At 40.3% G+C, this 23,539-nt stretch overlaps 1 protein-coding gene across 7 annotated transcripts in view; it reads right to left on the reverse strand.

The window, feature by feature from the left end:
* ptprub (protein tyrosine phosphatase receptor type Ub) overlaps positions 1 to 23,539 on the reverse strand; it is a 127,085-nt gene that overhangs the window by 90,370 nt on the left and 13,176 nt on the right. The gene's annotated exons all lie outside the window — the stretch shown is intronic.

Consider the following 23,539-nt stretch of genomic DNA (forward strand, 5'->3'; position numbering starts at 1 on the left):
ACTGATAACTTGTTGCAAAAAAAATTCTTAAGCTGACGTGTATCTGACAACCTTGAACATTTCCACAAAAAAAAAAATATATATATCATAAAGAAAACATTCACCCGTAAGCTTTTTGCCGCACCAGCCTCGGTCGGATCTCACCAAAAGTGAAACTGAACCTGTGAATATTTTAAAGTCCCCTTAGTTTTAATTCATGAGTCAGATTTTCTGACTGAGTGAGCGGCTAATAATCAGGATGGCGAGGGCGCGGTTTGATCACATTTGATTTATAATAGAGGCCCGTTTGATTGGTGGACCGTTTAAAGCATGCCTAGACCGTTATGTTAATAAATCCTCACTCCAGGAAAAAGACAAAAACAAAAATCAATTCAAGTCAAATAGTCTAATCTTGTTTTCAGTTATGCAGAGTAAAACGGCATTGGCATTTCCATCCCTCTGTTTTTGGACATAAATCATATTTAGTGCATGAACAGACACTGACTGGCTTTACTGGACTCATACTTAAGATGGTTTAAGGCTAACTGACAAGGCAACAAACTATGAAGTTGCGTCATATTACCAGAGCGGTATGACTACCAAGCTATTACTTATTTAACGAGAGTAGGGTGTTTTTTATTTATACAGCATGCTAGTTCTCGAGGTGTAATCGAATTGCATTGTGAAACGCTTTGAGAGTCATTATTGCCTTCCTTTTACAATCAATCACCGGATTTTACTGCTTCCTATATTATAAAGTAACTTGACTGCGATTTACGCTGTCATTTGTGTGTAAATGTACATTTACTTTATTTACTTTGGGTGGTGAAACTTCATGAAGCTTCTTTAGCTAATGTAGCTTAGCATAGTATACTACCTGCATCACTTACTCATAATTATTATCACTTATTATTATCACTTATTGATTATTGTGGCAGAAATAAAAGAATATATGAAATAATTTAATCAGATTAATTGGAAAAAGTAATTAACAGATTAATTAAATACTAAAATAATCACGACATTGAAATTACTGGAGGGAAAAAACACTTTTGTGCATGTAACTAAAAACCACCTGAGATACAACACAATGTAATATATTCTTTTTTATCTAGCACATTTTCTAATATCTTTCCAAGTCCAAGTATCCAAATCTAGTGAATTTCCAAAACTGCTCTTCCAAAAGGATCTATGCACAAAAACTGTCCAGGAGGGAGGGTTGCTATGTTTGAACAATAGCCAATCTAAATAACAACAATGTAAACGAGCATGGAAGTCAGCGGAGGTGCTATAAAAACAAGTAATTTCTTCTGGTGGTCTCAAGTCAACATTTGAAATCTCTCAGGCCAAACATAATCCGTTTCTCGATGCGAGTCGGCCTCTGCTTTATTTATATATCTGCATGTTCACCTTTGGAAATAATTTCATTTATGATCCAGGTTGTATCATGTATATTTTGTTTTTGACACCACACAAGACGTTCCACATCCTTGTTTGCTTTCCCAGCATGTCGCAGGCATCTGTCAATGCCCACCTGATCATCTCATGGCATCCGGGAAGGCCTTATTGCCACATGGTCCTCGGCCTCCCGTGGCCAACTTCTTGATGCAGCTGCCACCTGCCCGGTCGGACGGTGAGTCAGTCATCAGTCTTAACGCGTTGGGCTGCCAAGTGGCCGCCCCTGCTCTCGTTGTTATATGCATGTGTCATGCTGTCGCTAAGAATTAAATGTCTATGTGTGTCACACGCTGCAAAAGCTGTAGACAAGCTGTCACTCAGACAAAGATGGACAAGTCAAGAAATAGGAAGAGACGTAAGCATACATAAGGATTGCTTTCACACTCAGTCCGAGGAATGATCTCCCCCACCCCGCTACAAGTTAGCATCGTATGTCCAGCTGTCGCGGCAAATAACCTCGGCCGTTCAGAACCACGATTACATCTGCCATCGACTCACCAGGGAGCAAGAAGAAGGCAAAAAGCCTAATCAGTTTCTATTTAAAGTCACCACTTCTGTTAGTTATTGATTGCTACAAAAGTTGGAATTGTTGATAACAGTATAGGCCCTATACTGTTAGCAACAGTTTCAAATTGTTGAACACTTTTGACAAATCTTGTTTTCATCATTAAAAGATATTCCCTATACTGTAGGGAATATCTTTTAATGCTAACGCGGAAGAACTAAATCAGTATGACCAACACAATCACTTTTAAAATGAAAAGAGGAAAAATGGCAAACTTTGCTAAGCTGCAACCAGCAGGGGCGCTGTTGAGCCGACCCAATTTGTTTGCATTCTAAATAGCATGATACTATGTTAGCGCCATCTACACTACTTTATCGCAAGTACTAAAATCAGACTGGAATTCAGATTCAGAGGAAAAACTTTCATCCCATTGAAATAATATAAATGTGCACCCCATTGATGAGTTATCGTTCATTTTATAGTTGATGAACAAATTTGAGTCAAAGCCCATCTCTAATCTGTATGATGTATGTGAGAAGACAAAGGAGAGGATTGGAATGGATTAGAGGGCCCATGTTTGACCCACTGAGATGGAGTCGAGAACAATAGGCCTTGTTTGAGGTGATTAGGCAGGCTTCAAACAAAAACAGACTAATCTCCATTCCCATTTTGTCCCCTTTGTTCAGATCCGAACATATCATATATCCATGAAAATTATAAACAGACATTTTGTTATGCAGACCTACTTCAAATCAATTTTATTCAGAAAGGTGACAACACAATCTGAAAGGGTATGGCATTCTATAAAGACTTGATTAAATTCTAAAAGCCTTTTTCGGAGTGGGGGGGAATTTAAACCGAGCTCAGGAAACGTCTCTTGCATTTGAGCAGCCATGCGGTAAAGTTCCATTGTGATCACGTGAAAACAAGGCAGTGACGACCTTTTCACCCCCTCTTCAGATCTTCTCTCCTCTTTTGGTAAGCTTCACAATTAAATGGCCATAAGAAAAAAGTACGTCAAGCATGATCAGACTCATGACCACTGACTACTTTTTCCACACAATATTCACACTCTGAATGAATAAATAAATAAATAAATAAAATATACAATTTAAAATAAATAAATAAAGGCAAACTGACCATCCTCACCAAAATATTCAGAGTCGTGGGCGTTGTATAGAGCTTACTTGAGGTCACAAAGCCACAGATGTCTGTTAGCACAGGCTTGCTGAGAATTGAAGTGATTGGGAGCGTCACAGGCGTTCAACAATTTCACTTACACGCTGAGCCTCCACTTCTTTATCGGACTGAACTGATTTTTATCTCCACTCGAGTTGGAGCTGACCATGCAAAGATGAAGCACCCGCATGATGTCAATGAAATATTGTTATCTTTTTTTCCGTAGTCTTAACTTTGCAATGTATTTAACTGACAAAATTTAAGACGAGCAAATAAATGTTTCCGCTATCAACTCATAGGATCACAGAAATAAAGCTGTCGGACATTTATTTTATGAATTCCAAGACATACTTGCACATATATTTGCACAACCTTTCGACTTTTGACATCAAAGTGGAAAAATGCTTTTTTTGTGATTCAGAGAATATCATCTTTGGCTGATAAAAAAAAAAAAAAATCAAGGGTGCACATTTTGTGAGTAAAATCAAAGGTCTCTATGCCACCCATCAGCTCAAAATAGGGATCATTTTCCACCAACTAGAAATGTAGCTGAAAAGACTTTTGATCATGATTGTGAAAGGATTTAGTCGCTGCAGTCAAAGGCCAATGCCTTCATGTTTTATATAAAAAAAAAAAAAAATCCAGTCCGTTCCAGTAGGTTTCTCTTTAAACTCGTTGAACTCGTTGTCTCAACATAGTTTCTACATTTTGTCATTTGCATCAAGTGTGCAATCAACCGTAAATTTAGAGACGACTTTTTAAGCATATTTGAAACATAACAGGTTGACCTTGTCTGAGGAGCCATTTCCACTTTCTCAGGCCGCGACTGACAACATCTTTGCATAGCTTAACTTAAACAAGTAGAGGGTATTAATCAAGGACCAAGGACTTTTTCATCATTTATTGCGAAGATTAAAGTTGGCATTGTTCTCTCGTCTTTAGAACACTTATTTTTGTAATACTTCTTTTGCTGCCATCCACTAGAATTTCACTGCTGGTACACTTCATGTTTACTTTTTGTATCTGGCTGGCCTATACAATGGAATATATTCAGAATTCTATTTATGAAATATTATTGTGTGTGGATTATGATGTAGTAAAAGTACACAAATTAATAAAGGCTATCGCGAATAAATGCAGGAATCTTCTATTGGGTTTCTCAGAATAGTTAATGTAGTGTCCTAGCCTCAATCCCCAATTATGTGTGAAATCTCAAATATTTGTCATCATTTTGCGAAAGGAAAAAGCTCATTTTGAGGCTACTGGGCAAGACACAAAAAAATATGAGAAATGCGAGTAGTCACTGAGCACAGCACTGTTCCCTCACTCTGCTGTTAAAAAATATTTTGATTTGATTTTATATTTTTATATATTATATAAATGCAAAATATGTCATGAACACAACAGAGGGAGCTTGATGAAAATGTGATGGTATCTTCATCTTAAAAGCAAAACAGTGACACAAATTAAAAAGTTCACTAACTTTGTGGGTTATCTCTCAAGGTTAATTACTCGAGTGTGGGTGCGCTAAATTTGCGTCATTCATTTGCTTAACCATGCATATTTAAGGCTGAAGTGTAAAACCTTGAACGTTTCCAAAAAGATCAAATAAAGTGCTGATTATATTCCATGCAAAAAGTGAAATCTCACAAACACGCCCAAATTGGATGACAAACGCGTGGGAGCGGGCCAACTTTGAAGGATGCCGCATTTCAAAGTGATGTCAGCAACCAAGACGTTTCCATCATGATGTCCTTTGACAACATAATTACGCACTGTAACTCGCTTCATACGACTCGCCAAACCACATCAGCTGCAGCCCTTGGTCCCGCATCCCAGCAGCAGCAGTGCCGCAGGAGCGGAGGGATGGCGAGCGGGAGGGCGGGCGGGCGAGCGTGTGGGGGTGGCATTGGGGGTGCTGAGCCCGAAGCTAAGCAAATGGAATGCAAAGGCAGTAAATTGGAGAGCAGACGCAGAGGGCGCTGAACGGGGACATCGGCCGAGCGCCAGTGGTCCATCACTTTGCATCAACGTCACATTAAGAGCGCTGGCATGAAGAGCGGGCACAGAGGGGAAAGGGTGGCAAAAGAGTGTGCCGAGTATTAACCCTGAAGAAAGTAGCAAAGGCCATTTTTGACACTGGAAACTTGATGGAAAAAAATCCTCAGGAGGAATCTGCTTTAAACTGGGAAAGTATCTGGCATTGTTTTTCCAGAAATAACAAATATCCAAAATTTAAGGAAAATGAAAGAGCGGTGCTTTTATTTTGAAAAATTGTTAGCGATGTGTTTTCAATTTTGTGGATTTTTTTGTTTATTCTGTGTCAAAATTAACAAAAACAAATAAAATTTTAAAGTAGCTATAAATGAATGGCTATAATAAAATAGCAACACTGAGAAATAGAGGTAGCTCTAGTGTCAAATTGACAAGGTGAAAATTCGGTTAATGATTCGGATGAAAACATTTTTGAGAAAAATTAAAATTCTCAGAAGATTTTTTCCTACTCTGAGAACATTTTACACAACACTCCTTAATTGCTTAACAGTTTCATTCCATTAAAAAAGTGCTACATATGTTTCCGTGGCAAAAAAGTTGCATCACCGCAGGGTTTATTTTTGATCAAAGTTAAGACCTAAGGGTTTTACATCAATTGATAAAATCTTGGATGACAAAAAATTATTCATCACACAATCTTGAGAAAAAAAATCTTGGATGACAAAAAATTATTCATCACACAATCTTCAGTGAGTTTGTGTGACAAAAACGGGAAAAGTAGATATTAACCAAGACAGATGTAAATCCAGAAAAGTTTTAAAAAAAACTTAAAATCTACATACAAATAGGACGCATTTGCCATAAAATTGCAAGAAACTGATTGGATGCCATGGCTTCGTTTTTATTTGAATGACTCAACAATGGCGTAAAATCAAATCAAAACGACAGGCAATCGAAAAACACCCCTTCAAAATTCATTGCCACACAAATCATAATAGCCCATCAAATTTTTGAGCGTCATTTCTAAATAGGACAGCGGGTGTTTTTTTCTGGAACAGGACCCGAATCGCTTCCCATGCTACATTTAGCCTTTTGTCCAAAATCATTATCCTGCAAGTGTAAACGTCCGTGTCATCGAGTCAAGGCCACTCACTGAAGCTAGGTAAAGGGGGCGGCAGCTAAAAAAGGGGGTCTCCTTCCAACCTCACCTCCATTAATCACACTTTGCACCTACCGTGGCCCAGCGAGCTGTGTGACAGTGACAGCATAGAGAACGATTAATACTTAATGCAGCGTTTAAAAGAATGATTTATGCCATCTGTTAGTAGAGGACATGGTGCAGAAGTATGCCGCAGCGCCCACATATACTTGTCAGCAAAGATTAAGAGAATGATACATAACTTAATTTCAGGAGCAGCGGGTCACCTCCAAAATTAGTCGGATTTTAGATCATGAACACGCCAGGGGTAAGGAGGGGAGCATTGCCTTAGCGTTAGATTGATCAGAGTGACCCAGGAGTAGCCCAATCCCAAGCAGGCGTAGAATCCTGAACAAGCAGGAGAGCAGTGCTGGCTCAGTATGTGCATGGAGATATTGCAAAGCATCCATTTTTTGTTGTTTTTCTGGGCTCCACGTGCCCGGCCGGGGGCAGGAACTCAAACCAGATGCCAGCGCAACCTCAGATGACTTCTTTTTAGATTAAGCATGAGCAGTTCTATGGCCATTTTCTGGACATAGGAGTTAGAAGCATTGTGTCATTGTGAGGGGAATTTAGACAGCATGATGTGATTTAATATTTTTGCTAATGCTAATTTGTTATTGTTGTTTAGGAGAAAAAAAGTTGGGTAACAGAATAAGTCAGATCTGATTTCATTCAACTTTCTAAGTTCCTGCCGGCCCGTCATCAATATTACTTATGAACAAGTCGGTTTAGATTTTTGGAAGCAACTCACTTTTCATCCTGACAGTTTGCTAAATTGATGACATTCCATCCAAAGCCGCATGGCTTCCCACGTCAATCCCCAAACTGTCAAAACTGAATTTGAATTCTAGTACGCTTCAGAAAATATTTCACTCTGAATTTTAAACATTGTAATGAATGCCGTACCTATCTTTGTTTTACAGATTAAATATACAGGGGAAGTCAATTGGCAATCTTTGGCTATTTGTGCACCGTACGATATCGTAAGTGAAGACGACAAGTATTCCGATTACGCTAAACTGGATGAAAACTCATTGCGCGTCATCACATCAAGACTTGACTGCAAATGAGCGGCATTATCCCCGCCTGTCTTTCTTCAATCCCATCCTTCCCTTGCCTCTCGGAAATATTTACATATTCAAACTGTCAAAGGCCCAAAACAAACAATTTGTTATCCGCCGCAGCACGGCACGGTTCAAAAATACTCTGCATGTCATCTGCATAAAAAGCAAGAGCCTTTTGTCAAAGATTACCAACCCGCATTTGACACGACAATAAGACAAGGTGAGCACAAGGGTAATCACTTTAGTTCGTTCTTTCATTCCACTCCGCAAGGTTAAATAGTCCCATACAGATTTCCTTTATGTACATCAGTCATACCAACTTCAATCTTTAATAACCTCAATGGGGAAATGTTAACACAACTGGAGGGGTTGGTGTTACTTTGTTTTCCAACTCACCAAGGTCTTTGAACGTGACCTGTGGGAGTTCCGACGGAAAGTAAGAAGTGAACTAAGCGAGGACATGTTCTTCACTTGATTGGTTTGTATATCCCCACCCTCTGCTCGCTAAAGCCATTATCAGGGGTGATTAAAATTGTTCCCCGGCTCAGAAGGAGATTCCTGGGTGGAGCGGGTCCTTGAAAGCGACACGAACGCTGACGGGTTGCCAGCCTGTCACAGACAGACAGAAAGTAATCCCTTGTCTCGTGTTTACAACAAGGAGCTACTGCAGCTGTAATCACCTGAAACCTGAATCCATCACAGGTCGGCGGTGATCTTGACATTTCAGATAACTGCAACTTTTTATTTTTTTTTGGTCCAACAATGATAATTACAAATCCCTGGAGAAATTATTTTATCATGAAACATTGATGAATAAAGAAATAGCAATTGTTGGGTGGGATGACTTTTACAGCAAAAACAAAAAGGTTGGAGTGAGGCATTTATGATTGAAGGTAATAATAACAGGCTGCCATAATCACCATTAATGGACCCATCTAGTTTGAGCTCACAATCAAAGACATTCCAGTGCTTCTAAACAGCAGCAATCATTTTTCGTGGCTTATTTAAAACACAGGTGTCAAACCTAAGGCCCCGGGGCCAGATCTGGCCCATCATATCATTTTATGTGGCCCGTGAAAGCAAACAATGTCTGTCAACTTTAATAAATAATAAATGATAAATGTTTATCCTGTTTCATCACCGTTTAGTGTGTAACACTGTGTGGTAACAGTAGCACACAGATGCTAATTTTTAAGAGCGTACCTATGGCATTTCCAATTGTAGGTTAGCATTTAGCTAAGTGGAGCCTTTGTGATTACTTTAAATACACATGTAATTCAGAGTAGTAATTCTATGCTTTATGTTTAGTTTGACAATGAGCTTCAACTGAGAGAGGCAATAAACAGCTTGAAACAGAATTGATAACAGGCCCATCAACCATCTGCACAAAACGTTCTGTTCATTACACAAGATTGCAGGTATCTTGGTAATTAAAAGAAAATGATGGTGATTTACTTTCATCTTGCCTTTTTTGTGAGTTCACTCTGGAGTGAATGCGTGCGTTTTAGAGGGCAGTTCTGATGGCAAATTGAGATAACTCATTATGAGGCTGAAATCAAGGTACGTGATATCTGAGAGCACTGATATGTGGAATAAAGTAATTAGGGGATTGGCATTTGATTAAACTTCAATAAAAAAAAAAGTCTACGCTGCAGCAGGCTATTTCCGTTTTCTTCAGAAAATAACTAGCTAAGACTGAATAAACAGCTGCTCCGTAGTTTTTTGCCTCAGTTCAACAATCAAACATCTATTTCACACATTTTTATTGTCTTAATTGATTATAGAATAAAAATGATTGTTTGGTTTATAATCTTTCTTACTGTGTGCTTGACATAAAACCTGTTTTAAATTAAAAATATATATCTCCTGTTTCTGCTAATGAGGACTGAAATATACAAGAATAACTGATGGGCAACAATTTGTACAATTATTTACTCAGTTAAGTCATTACAATGAACCGCCCAATAAGCTGCAAAAATATTGCATTATTAATATTTGATCATTTGCATATTTCCACGGCCATGCAAAACCCCTCCGCCCCAAAATAAGACTCCTTCAATTCCATTATGGCAAGCTTCAAACTGGGTCATCAAATCTCCAGGCACAATTATAGCCCAAATCTCAGTTGGACAAAATTTGCCGCCAGTTGTTGTGCTTCTGTTTGTTATGAGAGGCCAAAGATAATTTCTTATTCTCGAAAGGGAAGTGTTATAGATCCACTCTGAAGGCCTAACGGATCAATACAGGACAAACGTATACTAATAAGCCAATGATGAACCTGGAGGGGGTGGCCCAAGCCAGCTTCTGACAAATGTGTTATTGACTTCACACAGCAACCAGGTAAAGCAACACGAGGCATCTGAAGAGGGAGAAGACATGAGAAGCTTTTTTGTATCGATCACCCAATCTCATGTCGCCTCCAGCTAATGATGACCACGATGTAATTGACACATTAGGAGCGTGACGACATGAAATCACTGGAACGATTCTGTTCAGTCTGTATTCTTTATGATAGATGTGTGCGGCGGGGAAATCCTAACAACTTCTAATACAATTAGAGACACTACATTGTTCTACAAAATGGGAAATCAATATTCACAACAGACTATTTGAGCCAAGCTTGTATATGCTTGCCCTGATTTACACTACACGGAAGAAACCACACACTCAAGTGAATACTTCAATTAATGATGTTTTTTTTAGAATCTAAAATCCCGAGAAAAACATCTTTCAGAAACCTTCATCTGAGATCATGAAAAATAATGACAATAAGAAAAACTTCTGAGCTTGAATATTTCATTAAAAAAAAACTACAGCTGAAAAAAAATAAATCGAGCTCTTCTGAATTTCTGTCCCCACGCTAGTTTAATATTAAAAAATAACACTATAGACAGACAGATAGCAGTAGATTATCTTTCATACAGCCGCCGAAACGCGTCAGAGAATCGGCACTCGCATTTGAAATCATTTCAATAAATGAATATCCGCATATTATACTAATTTGTAATGAAGGAATGATGGAAATTACTATAAAACTTTGTTAATATTACATTGGCATTATATAATTGCCGATTGTGCTTGCTGAAAACCGAGCCCGGCCTTCATAATGTTTGCTGAAGGCTTATCACACCCGGGCGACAATGAGCCAAGATCACATTAGAGCCATTTTTATTCTGCTGTTATTCATCAAAGTGATTCAGTAACATTAACTAGTGCTTTGCACTTGCATGCTGGCATTATGAAAATGACTTATGGCGCTGTGAGCCTGAATTATAGCCGCGTCATCAAGTCTACTGAGTAAGACGACAATACTTCACCTATGTGTGTGTGTGCGTGTTTGAGCGCGTGTAAAACTAGCTAGCTAAGCTAATTAAGCAAAGAATGCATTGCTTGTCATACCGTACGTCTATATACAATATGTGCTTCTCATCAATTAGATTTTCCGACTATCTTGGCTCACCCTTAGTGTATATCCGTAATGAAATCCCTTCACCTCAATAAATAAGTGCTGCAACTGCATTGGCTCTATACAGAAGATTAATCAAGTCAATTTATTCACTACCTCAATGGAATGTCTGCCTTTATTCTGTAATAGGAGAATTGTTATTTGTTACATAGTGGATTCAATCAGATTCAACTACCGTATTTTCCGCACTATAAGGCGCACTGGATTATAAGGCGCCACTTCGATGAGTGGCCCATTTTAAAACTTTGACCATATATAAGGCGGATTATAAGGCGCATAGAATAAATAACTCAACGTTGCTCAAACGTTAATGCAATCACAATATAGTAACACTCAAAACAGTGAAAATAATAATATATCAATAACTCAACGTTGCTCAAACGTTAATATCACACAACACACAAAATAAACACGTAAAGCTTACTTTAATAAGTTAGTCCTCATCCACGAATCCATGTAGGTCCATATATAAGGCGCACCAGATTATAAAGCGCACTGTTGGCTTTTGAGAAAATTGGAGGTGCGCCTTATAGTGTGGAAAATACGGTATTTAGTAGCCAAAAGAAAAACCTGATGTTAGTAAGGCACAGTTAAAAATCAATGAAGGTTATTCCGTCAATTGTCTATGCATCACCAGAAACGAAATATTCACCAGCCTTTCAAGCTATTCCAATTATAAACAACCGGTCACGCTTCACTTCACACTAATCAATCAATCAGTGTCTGTTTCACAGAAAGATTACAGATCTTTCTTTCTAATTAGTGTCTTTACTGGCCTGCCAATGCATGTATGTGTAAATGTACGGAAATTCCTTTCCACCGTACTTCTCGGGATAACATGTTTATTTACAAGGTTATTGTGAATAGCAAATATTTATTTTAGAGTCGGAGCTCATCTCTAATCAATATTTATATGTTGGTACGCCGCATTAGTTTTTTGTAAGCAACTATGCACATTTCTACTCGAAGCATACAAATGGTGTACAAAGTGGAGTGTGTGATGAATGTCATGTTTTGGTGCAGACAAAGCACTGATGGAGCTGATGTTTTCGGAAGGCGTTGCACACATCCCGGGGGAGGACCACTGTCTTTCCCTTCTGCCTTGGATGACAACGGTAACCCACATTCGAGGACGACAGCAAAGCTCCATGACAAGTATTATCACATGACAACACTAATTAAATATTACATTATTTTCAGCGTCAAGGGACACATTAATCTTTGAGGACTATACAGTGGGATTGCATTTCTTAAAATCAACAATGAATACAAACAATTTTTAACAGTTTGGTGAATACGTTTGTAACTTTTAGCGGTGGTGCAATTAACCCATTAATCGACAACTAATCGATTATAGAATTTTTGGCCTTGATACTTCTAAAATGTTCCAAATCTTTAACCTTTAAAAAAGAATCTCATATTTCTGTAGTCCTCCATAAATAAAGGGATGGGATTAAAAAAAATGTCATCAAATTCACCGATTAATCGCCAAACTAACCAACAGATTATTTGATTATTAAAAATAATCATGACTTGAGGACCTCGTAACTTTGCGAGAATTATGTCTTATGAAAAGGAAAATGTGATCATTCCAATAAAAACCGTAACCACTGAATTACAAAAATACTAAATGTATGAATACACTTCATACTTTATTGCGCTCGTGACAATTTCCCCATCGTCAATATTTACATTTCGGATTAGCCCTGATACTTTTGCAGACACTCTTGCGTTTACCAAACATTCGTCGTGCAAACTCCACCAAAGCAAAACTGATGCTGCCTGCCTCTCTAGCTCTTCTCCCAAAGTCTTACCCAACATCCATCCCTCCATCCTGCAAATGATGAACACACACGCTTAGGCAAACACAAAGTGCAGTGAAGCGGAACGCATCTGGCGGCGCAGCCCGTCAATCTGGTTGGCCTTGCTGCGGGAGCACACTGGCTGTGCCTAGTTTTGCTGCTGGTGTTGATGCGAGGCGTCACAGAGGACCAGCGTGAGATCTTACCCAGCCACATTTCAACCATGAAGTGGTTGAGGCAGGAGGGGAGGCGAGAGAGAGGCCACAGCAGCAGGAGATGTCATAATAGGCCAAGCGAACGAAAGCAAAGAATGGCGAGGCGCTCGGAGAACAATTGTGATTTCTCAGCTCTCACAGCGATGAGCGCTTACACGGTGCGTCCCGATTGAAGCAAGCTGCGCTTTGGCGCACAGACGGGAAACGTTTTCATTAAAGTTTTCACGGCCTCGCGGATCTGGGGATAACCAGAAAATAAAGATATCGCCCTGAAGGTTTGTCGATGGTGCTTCGAAATTGTCAAATGAATAGTTGGGGTCGATTTGGATGGAGGATAAATCAAACGTTGCCTGTAAAGCTACAAATCAAGCAATCACTGATGAATTGGAAAAAATTCCAAATCAAAATCAAAATCATTTTGGGCGCAAAAGACAAAAAAATCGATCTGCAAACCCCTTGAAAAACACTTTGCTCGTCTTTTTTTTTAATTCTAGATTATTGCCTAACTTTGGGAGCGTATTTCCATTTAACAATGGACATTATTGGTTTACTTTATGCGTATAAGATTAAATCTGTACGTACACGTATGAAGACCAAACATTTGAAAAGTAATGATTTTAATTAATTATGACGAATATTGAAGAAGGGTTTTTTTTTTCTTTTGTCGAAGTATTGTTCAATTGAGTTGGGTGTTTTCGAGAGACAAACCATGTATGTCCAGTGTTGGAAAATCTTTTCAGTGTTTTGGCATGCTAGCCTTTTTAAGGTATGGATGCTATTTGATTTGGAAGTGGAAAGGAGGGGGGGGAGCATTTCTCCACCTAGACTGCCTTCCGGAAAATGGTGTCTAGGAAAACAAGACCTGTGACAGGAAGCGCTCTACCCTATGTTTAGCTGCACGTCAAAACATTACAAGTCCCAAGGCGGCGGCTGTAATAACATAGAATGATGCATTTCATGTTGATGTAACTTGTGATAATATACCTGCATGTTTTGTTTTTTTTGAACGCGTCTGAAGGCAAAGATCCAATCGATGGAGTCATGATGACTAGTGTTCCTTTAAAGCTCCAATTTCATGAATATGTAAATGCTGACACAGCATTGGTAATAAACATTATTTGACAGATGAAAGTAAAACTTCAAAAAACCTTTAGCCAATCGTTGCTAAGCTTATATCGTTTTTGCAGTAATTGTATTTGGTCGAGCCAGAGGTTGCTCAATTGGGAAAAAGACATTATCACGGTGGCAGCTAGTTATAAAGCGAGCAAACGGGGCCTGTCAGTTCAAGTCGGAGAATAACAGGACAGCTGCCAGGAGGTCACGGGAGATGGTGTTTTATAACCCTCATCTCCATGTGTTTGTATCATCTTCACCTTGACCAGGAGGTTGTATGCGATTGGGGAGCAGACAAGCTGAAGCTTGTGTGTGTTTTCAAAAGCATTTGTGGGTCAGGGAAAAAAAAAAAAAAAAAAAAAAAAAGGCCTCAGTGGGAGTCTGAGGAAAGGTTTAAAAATGTGTTTTGGTCTGGAGTGCCAGTAAAGTTTTTTTCAGATATCGTGAGAAGAATAAATCTTTTCATCTCGACAGATTTTGCTTTGTTTTTAAAGATGAATCAGTGTCATACCAGTAAAAGCTACTTTATGATCTCTGATTTAAATCATGTATGCTTGTTTATGGGAAATATTGTAAGATACATCACATAACATAACATAACATAACAAGAATAGTCTATGGTTTGTTTTTTGTTGTTTTTTCCAATCAAGTAGAGTTTCGTGAAGGTGAAAAGCAGCACCGACGGTAAAGCACATCAAAATTCTATTTAAGGCAATATTTACACTACCTTCCCAGCAGCCTGGTTTGTCTGAACCTTTGTGCGCTTTGGGATTTCGGCCATTTTCGTCCCCGTATTCATATCTTGCTTGTTTTCTCAAGGTCTATTACGGTTTCCGTGACAGGCCATGGGGGGTGGGGGGGTTGTTGAGTCCCGGAGGGTTCAAGTATTTTGTTTCAGCCTACGAGTTCGCACAAATGCCAGTAACTTCCCTGTGACTGTCAGCTTTACTTGCCTTCGACAGCCGAATAGGTTTCACGTCTGTACTGTGACTGCTGTGGTAAACGTTTTGACAATTGAAAGATCTCGCCGGGCTTGAATGCCAATCACATTTTATCTCTCTCGCTTTGTTCACGATGGGGCTTCCGTGCTCAAAATGGTTTAAGGAAGCATTCAAATCAATCTTGGATTTATATCAAATAGTTGGCAGAAATATCAAACTATTTTTCCTTGAGATGTCCAACGATAGCTGCTAACCGTAATCGGCAGAAACCGTTGCAATGACTGATATAATCCTTGACTACAGCTTGCCCTAAAAGTACCAAAGGTCACTCACATGTCACCTAATAAAGAGTAAGTCAAGAGGTGCAGTATATCAATTCTCGTGAGCCGAAGGTTCCTTGGCCTTTCTGTAATTAAAGGCCAACTATGTGTAGGTAGGTAATGCGCCATGGACGAACCGACGGCTATTAGCGGAGGAAACTTCCAGACTGCGTGGTGAATGTTAAACAGGACGACAGGGGAAGCACGTGTGTGGGCACGCTCTAAACAAAAGGAAGTGTATGACTTTCATCAAGCAAATTATAGAAAGGAGTTTCAAGAGCAACACCGGCTCATTACCGGGAGAGGAGCCACTTTGCAAATTACAGTGCAGTCAAGCATTCCAGGTGTACCAAGAGACCCTCCTTTGCAATCTTCGTCACACATACAAACACTATAATCTTATATAAATTAGAATCATGGCATGGAAGTAAAATAGGTGTAACATTAACACCAACTGTCGCCATCAAGACTAGCTTGGGATAATCACGTTAATCTCGACAGCGGGACCAGGCTAATGAAGTTAGCTTCTCGGGTCGCCCTTGGCGGGGAAATTATGACTCCGTCAGGGGGGCTTTTAACCTCTACATGCGAGTATGAACCGCAAATCCACCCCCCACCCACACACACACACGATATACACACCTCCACACAGCACCTTAATGAGTGCCCGGGGAGACAACGAGACAAGCATACTCAAAGACAGGTCCGCTCGGAGTCGGTGCTTCTGCCGCACGCCTTCCAAGACAGAAAGCTTCCCAAAAACACGCATAGGATGCTCTAGCTCATCGAGACGCCCCGAGGCTGAGGGAACGAGCGAACGCGGAGTCAAAACAGAGAGGGAGCAATGGCGCAATGAAAAGAAATTCAAAACAGAGGGAAAAACAGGGGAGGGAATTACAAGGAGTATCATCGGTACTTTCTGTTTACACTGCTTTGATGATTTGGACTTTTTCGAATCGCAGAAGAACCAATGAAAAGTCATTTTATTAGCAAGCCACCAGAAACGTCAGTCATTAACTTCTACTACAGCACTCCAATGGCTGTCAGGCAGTAAAGTGTTTTCAGTTGACTGATGATTGTTCACCTCCAAAAAAGGTCGTCCCAGGATAATGCCAGTATAGATCGTCTGTTTGGACTAAATTCAAATACGAGGCGGTAGTATGAATAAATATTGCCGATGGTATTCCACAATTATGATATGCTAGGACGGGGTTGACCGGTATTATTATACAATCCACACGTGCACGAGCGTCAGTACTGCTCAGGAAAGCGAAGACAACAGATGTCAGTGTCTGTGATTCAGCTCCATCCAGCTGCGCCACAATGAAAAACATTTCCTTCAAACAGATGGTGGTTTAAACACTTTTTTTTTTTTAAACAAAGAATCATTTATTCCAACGCCGCCTCTTCATAGAGAATCCACTACTAGTCTCGTCTTAATTGCCTCCAAATGACAAACTGCTCAAGTGCAATCCTAAATTCAAAGTTGAAAGTGTTACTAATTGTTTGGAACGAGACAAACGGAAATGTTTTCCGGCGTGCAAATTCATTTAAGCGTGCCAGATTCTAAATAGGGCCCAGCCTTTTGCCATGTTTGATTTGTTGCTACAAAAATATTTTCTCCCAGACGCCGACCTCCAGCTGTTTTCTGATCATCAAGGCTCTCCGCGCTGTTGATAATAGCGTCTTATAATCACACTGTCCTGCTTAAAAGTTACAATTCGTTTGATGACGAATCTGCGGTAAAAGTTGAAAACATTTTTCAAAAAGTGAACAATAAAAACAGGCATTTGAATTCAAAACATCACACCTCAACAGCCAATTACTTACATTTTATTCAAGCAAAAGGTTATCATTGAGGTAAGAATGAGAAAATAAAACGGACATTTTGGTCTCTTATCAAGCTCACCTTTCACCTACTCTGCTGCCGCTATTAATTTTTAACCGCACATATCAACCTCTAGTACGGCAGCGGACATTTATTGCAAATAAAGAAATATCTTTCTTCCACATCTCCGGGGAGAAAGACGGACCAATCTTAAATGCTTCGGCAAGAGTTTGTGGCGCCAAAGGAATTCACTGGACTGGGATAAATCCTCACTTTCTTGACCTCAGTATTCATTGAGAGACGATGTGCCTGACCAAGCTAACAGATAATCAGTGGAGCAAGACACCATCACTCTGAGAGCTGAAACCTACTTAATTCTTTTGCCATAATGGAGGTCTGGCCTGTCAAAGTATCTGTCCAAACAACCTCCACCGGATACACAGAATTCAACGCTGGCTTCTGAACCTGACTCGGAAAGGAATTAAGAAGTCTGGGAAGAAGGTTCCATCGTCTTGCTTTGGGCCAGGCTAGTCAGACAAATGCATTCCTGTCTGCTGTTTGTTCTCAGCCGTGCCGGGCTTGGCTGGTCCTTCGCATGGGATTAGCGGTGCTTAAAACCGTTCCTTTCTCCCATTCTCAGTATGGTAAAAAAAAAAAAAAAAGCCCATTTTCACATGCCTTTTTCGATTTTACACATAATGGCGATGAAGAATTCTTTTTCCAACGCGGGTTTGCCTTGATTACACCCGACTTCTTCTTGAGAGCAATTTTCTGTCACGCATGTAATCATCTGATTGCCTACTGTCACTTGTATGTAAGTTTTAACAAAGGATATTAACTGCTGAACCAGGCGCAATTTCAACCATTCACAGGATATCTATTTCAGTAACCCCCTTTTTTTTTTCTTTCTAAAATAGAGAAGAACCCGAGGGGGATTTAAGCTTTCAGTTCTGCCATACACAGCTCGTTCACTCACTTAATGAGGACATTAATTACATTCTACTGAAACATTTTAAAAACAGCAAATGTGCACTCTCATGAGAGACAGGAACCATCTTTGGTTTCAAAAGCTGCTGCAGTGAAGCAAAGCGCCACCAAAATACTCCAGGGTGTAACGCAAAAACATTTTCTATTTCGTAACCGTGCTACAAGTTGGTCGGGTGTAATGTAACACGCTGTGGGCAAACAAAGCCATCTGAAGAAAAGCCTATTAGCATTGGGTGAAGGCTCAACAGTGTCCTATCCCCGGTTCCTGATATCGTCACATGCTAAGCAGAGTAATATCCATCTTAACCACCATGCTCCTAATGCCTTTTCTCCTGTCCCTTGTGATCAGACAACTTCCAACCTTAATCCCAAACTAAGCTGCTTTCTAATTACGCTGGCAGTCCAAACAGACCAAATATAAGGGTAAGCCGGGTCGACCTGCTGAGAAGTATCACGAGGTATTGAGCACCTGGTTACAAACAGGATGCAAAAAAATATACATATATATATTTTTTTTTTAATTTGGAGGTGCACTGTACTCTATTTACCACCAGGGTGCTCATTTGCACTTCCACACAATACAGATGAGCAAACAGTCGGTTTTAATCCCCTTGGCTGTCATTTGTAAAAGTTCAAAATGGTCAAAAGGATTCAACAAATATTTACAGTTGCTATAATGAGGTGGTAACAATAAGTAGAGGAAAATGGGCAGTGGGAGTACACACATAGAACCTTGCCCAAGCAATAATTATCCGGTATTGAGGTTTTTTTTTTTTAACGAACAACAACCCCATGGGCCCCCTGGAACATTCTTGCATATTTCTGGCTTTGTGCTACTGTAATACATTTGGCCAAGCTTGCAGCCTTTGGCTACAGAGGGCAGAGAGGCGGAAACATTTTCTATTCACGTTAGCTTTTCCGGCTCATTCTCTCAAAGTTTCCCATTAACATGAAATTACCAAAACAGTAGACTCTCAACAATCTACCCTGGGGAAGATCTTGGCAAGCCCTCGAGGCTCACGTTACAGTCATGGCGTCGGCACTTTTAAAAGATTTCTTTTTCCTCAGCCAACATGAAACATGAGAATTGTAGGATTTGTTAGAAAAGAAGTTATTTTTAATTGTGCAGTCCATTTCCAGCCTCACCAGATGAATGCACCTGTAAAATCCACCGTTGGCAGCCCGGGTCATGCTGGCAGGACGTGGGAAAACAAAAGCTATTTTTCAGATAACTGAACAATCTTCTCGCGTATAGGCAGCGAGAGGGCTTTAGGTCAGAGGCACTGGCGAGAAACGCTACTTTGTCTCGGTAAGACACAGCAGTCCGCTTCTCTGGATCTCAGACTGTGCTTAACATCAGTGCCAGGTGGAATTGTCCCCGTTTCCAAGCAACATGATAGCCCAGTCAAGTGGAAAAAAAAAAAAAAAGGGCACATATTTCAGTGGTGAGGATTTCTCATTAGTAGCACCTCTGCAGAATTGAGCGTTGACGAGTTAGACAATTAGGCAATTACATTTTGTCAAAAGTAATAAAAATCATCATGGTGAGTCCGGTGGTATGAATGGCGAACATGGACACAGTTTTAAAAAACAAAAAAAAATAAAATAAAGTGAACTGGGTGTCTGGAATTTTTTCCCACATACGTGACGGTGTTATGAGGAAACTCCAGAGTTCCCCAGAGGAAGGCGTGTCAACGTGAGGAGGTTTGTGATAGGAGGTCACGTCGGATCGAAAGGGGAACATCAAGAGGAGGAAGACACAAGCGGTCCGGTGACAGGCAGTGTTTGAAAAATCAATAGGTGTTGCTTTTCTTCTGTCTCACTTTAACACCTGAGGCAGAACAAAGCAAAGACCCGAGTATCCCCCCCCCCCCCTCCACTATCAACTGATTCCATTATCCATTGATTCCAACCCATCTTGGGTTCACAAAGTGACTTGCGAGAAAATCATCTCTATATTTCGAAATCTCGATTTACATTCAAATGAGAATCTGATATAATTCCCCTGGAGAATCACCATAACGAAAAAAAAACCTAACTGTGAATTTCCAAGACAAACTGATGAAACCGCCAGAAACCGCTCGTGTGAAAATAAAACTATCACGGCCTTGGGATGAACTCCTATCGGCCGTCTTGTTAATGCCGCCCTCCCCGTGAAAAGGTCTGTAAACAAAGCGTTGCTTAATGACATCGACTTAAAACCAAAATTGTGCACGCTCCGATTTAGAATTCGCTGACTCGTGCGTTTGTTTCTCCACCTGCCGCGACCCTGCCGTAACCTAGCTGAAGCAGCAGTGGCTGTCACCGACGAGTCTCGACGCCGCTACCGATCGGAAAAAACGCGGGCGAGTCAACGGCGATGATTAATCCAAGGTAGCGAGGGCATTTTATAAAAAGTCACAACGATTTCACGCTGCGAAGCCTTCAAACGCAGCGCCATTTTAAATCACCACACTAGACATTAGCCATGCTCTGTTATACTTTAATGCCTTTCAATTTCCACTGTCGTAATAAAGTTTATAGCAAAGTGTCCGTCTAATGAGCCTGAGATAGATCAGAGTGATAAGTGTTTGGGTTCATGGATGGGTCCCACTGCAGAAATTTCTTTCCCCAAAGGGACTCGTCAGACCAGAAATACCACTTCCCCTAGAGAGCTTTGTATGACACCGAGACAAAAAAGCGATCTCTGTCAAGCCACCATGAAAAGCATGTCCCTGAAGAGAATGTTTTAACTTTAACGGGAGTGTCGGCGGTTCAGATTTCACATGCGGAGAATAGCCCGGCAACTGCTTCGTTGCTAACGCCGCAATCCGGCCCCTCATCCTCAACTCTGACTCGTTTGACCCCGGACATTTGTTATTCGTGTCACCGCAGGACGACGGCCCGAGGAATGCGGTTGTAAATGTGTTGACTCCGGGGAAAGGCGAAGAACTGTGAACACGGTTGGCTAAATATAAACTTCTCCTTTGGGTCGGGATAAGGAGTGGCGCATGAAGCATTGGTCTCACAAGACCCACTTTTGGTAGTGTGGAACTCGCCACCTGAGGGAGGTGAGACGGGAAATAGCCGGGTTTATTTCTTTGCTGGATAATTACACATCTTGAGAGCAGGAGAGTGTGAATGTACTCTCGGTCTTCTAAACACAGTGAAAGATTTCCGTGACCATCACTCAATTAAAGCATGGACTTTTAAGTGATAATGAGTATAATAGTGTTGTCATTTTCAAATGCACAGTCGGATATTTTTGTAGCCGGCTTCGGAATGCACACTGATTGCTTTAGGTAATGAGACACTCGGAACATATTAACACAAAGGGGAGTGTTCCGTCACACTTTTGCGCTATGTATAAATAATTGACAACGGTTTTTGAAACCATTAAGAGTGGGACAAAAAGTCATTCACATGCAAGTTCCAATAACTAGCAAAAGCTTGACCCAAAGTGGATTTTTAATATTCTAATCAGTGAACTAACTTTTTGTAGTATTTATGTATAATCTTGAACGAGGAATTAAATTGACACTCAATAGCATTTTGTTTTGCACACTACCCCAAATACCAGGGGAGTTAAACTCATTTTTGTTGTGGGCCATATCGTAGTCATACTTTCCTTCTGAGGGCCTTTGTGTCGGTCAACACTTTATATTCTATCCAGAATAAGCTACAAAAAAAACCTGATAACTAGTTTTGAAATCATAGACTAGTAAAAAGTGTTCAAATGTTTTACAAAGATGAATGGTCATAAAAATTGCAAGCAATTTCTCTTTTTTACACGAGACAATTTGAATTGTGAAGTCTATGCGAAATTTGTCTTGGCGGGCCACATAAAATTATGTGTTGGGCCGTATCTGGACCCCGGGCGTTGAGTTTGACAGTTTGAGTTTGTAGAATCAAATCACAACTTTAGAAGTTGCCATTTGTATATTTTGTTTGCAATGGAACAGTCTGATTCAAATTTACCTCTTACATCAGACGAGTGTTTGTTGCTGTTGCTTGGCTCGTTTTGCCAAACGATGACTACACGACATCAAAACCAGTGGAAACTCTTCACACCAGCCCAGCGGAACAACACTAAAGCCACAGTATCTACAAGCGCCAGTTTGTGTTGTTACTGGATGGATCCAGCGGCTAAAACACCCAAGCACAATCTATTGTAGCAAAGCCAGCGGCTTACAAAGCGACGGATTTCTCATCAGCACATGCCAGGAGCGGAGCGCAAGAGGCCAAGGAGCGTCGGCACTCGGCATGATGTAACTCCTCTGCTTTGATGCGCAGTCAAATGTTCATTGTTTTACACTTCAGCACGTTCGGAATTATTATGCAAATGATGTTTTTCTCTGATTTTCATGAATTGTCGACACATCGTTTTTCGACTCATCAACTGTTAGAGAATAATGTTAACAGAAGCCCCTGGGAGGAATGCACCGATTTTTGTTGTTCTTAAATTTACTCAATTTTAATTCATCAAGATCTTAGATCCTGATTATTTATTTTGTGCGACCGCTGCACAAAATAAATTGAGTATATTCAACACACTGTTTTTGTCTATGTTCACCATGCACTTGTGTCAAAGTCAACCTCCAAAGACAGAATTGTCACTCGGATCAAATGCGAGTAAAATTGACTTGCTGAAAGATCAATATCACATTTATATGCTTGGCCAAGAAAGCTGAAGAGCTGCTGATTCTTCTGCTGGGGAAAGGAGGAGACTAGCCATGCAAGCACGACAACTGTCAATCTGTCAGTGTTGGCATCGTTTCCAGGGCTGGAAGATGTCACCCTCAGGAGTGCATCGTGACGGCCGTGGCGCTAGCCTGGAGCCTTCAGACTTTACAGCTTGGAACCTTGCGCTCACAGGCAAAGATTTTTTTTAATTTATGAGGACATTGATCAACACAAAAAACCCCCGTCGGCACATTCGAAAGCAGTATTAATCGATATGGCCAATCATTCCTTGCGTATAATTTTGAGAGCGTGTTTCAAATTAAAATAATACAGGATGTCATAAACAGATTGTCATAATTTAAACAAGAGACCAGAAGATGAGGAAAATGGACAAATAGAAGTTAAATCACCTCTATGCGAGGAAATGAATCGAGTCGTCTGCAGTGCATCAGAGAGCCATTGCCTTGATAATTTTCTCATTTGCAACAATTTCATATCGATTTAACTTTTCCGCTAAAAGTAAGATTGGGCTTTCTGTTTCACAGCTGCCATTCCCGCAAATTTCTCCCAGCATTTAATCAATGCCTAGAAGAGATGTTGATGGGATATAATCATCTCCTGTCAACACACTTTCACTTGTGAGGACTTCATGTGAGGACTTCATGTGAGAGCTCCTGGTGGCCTTTAAATATCATGATACGAGCGTCAAAGTCATCTGTTTTTATTCATCTATCTATTTAGCCACTTGCTGTGGACTGAAAATGACCTCACGGTGGCTCAGGTAACGACCAATCACCTGTTGTCTGAGTTTGATCATGTGAGAT

The sequence above is a fragment of the Syngnathus floridae genome, chromosome 10 (genome assembly GCF_059516105.1).
Source record: "Syngnathus floridae isolate MCC-2025c chromosome 10, RoL_Sflo_1.0, whole genome shotgun sequence".
Lineage (NCBI taxonomy): Eukaryota > Metazoa > Chordata > Actinopteri > Syngnathiformes > Syngnathidae > Syngnathus > Syngnathus floridae.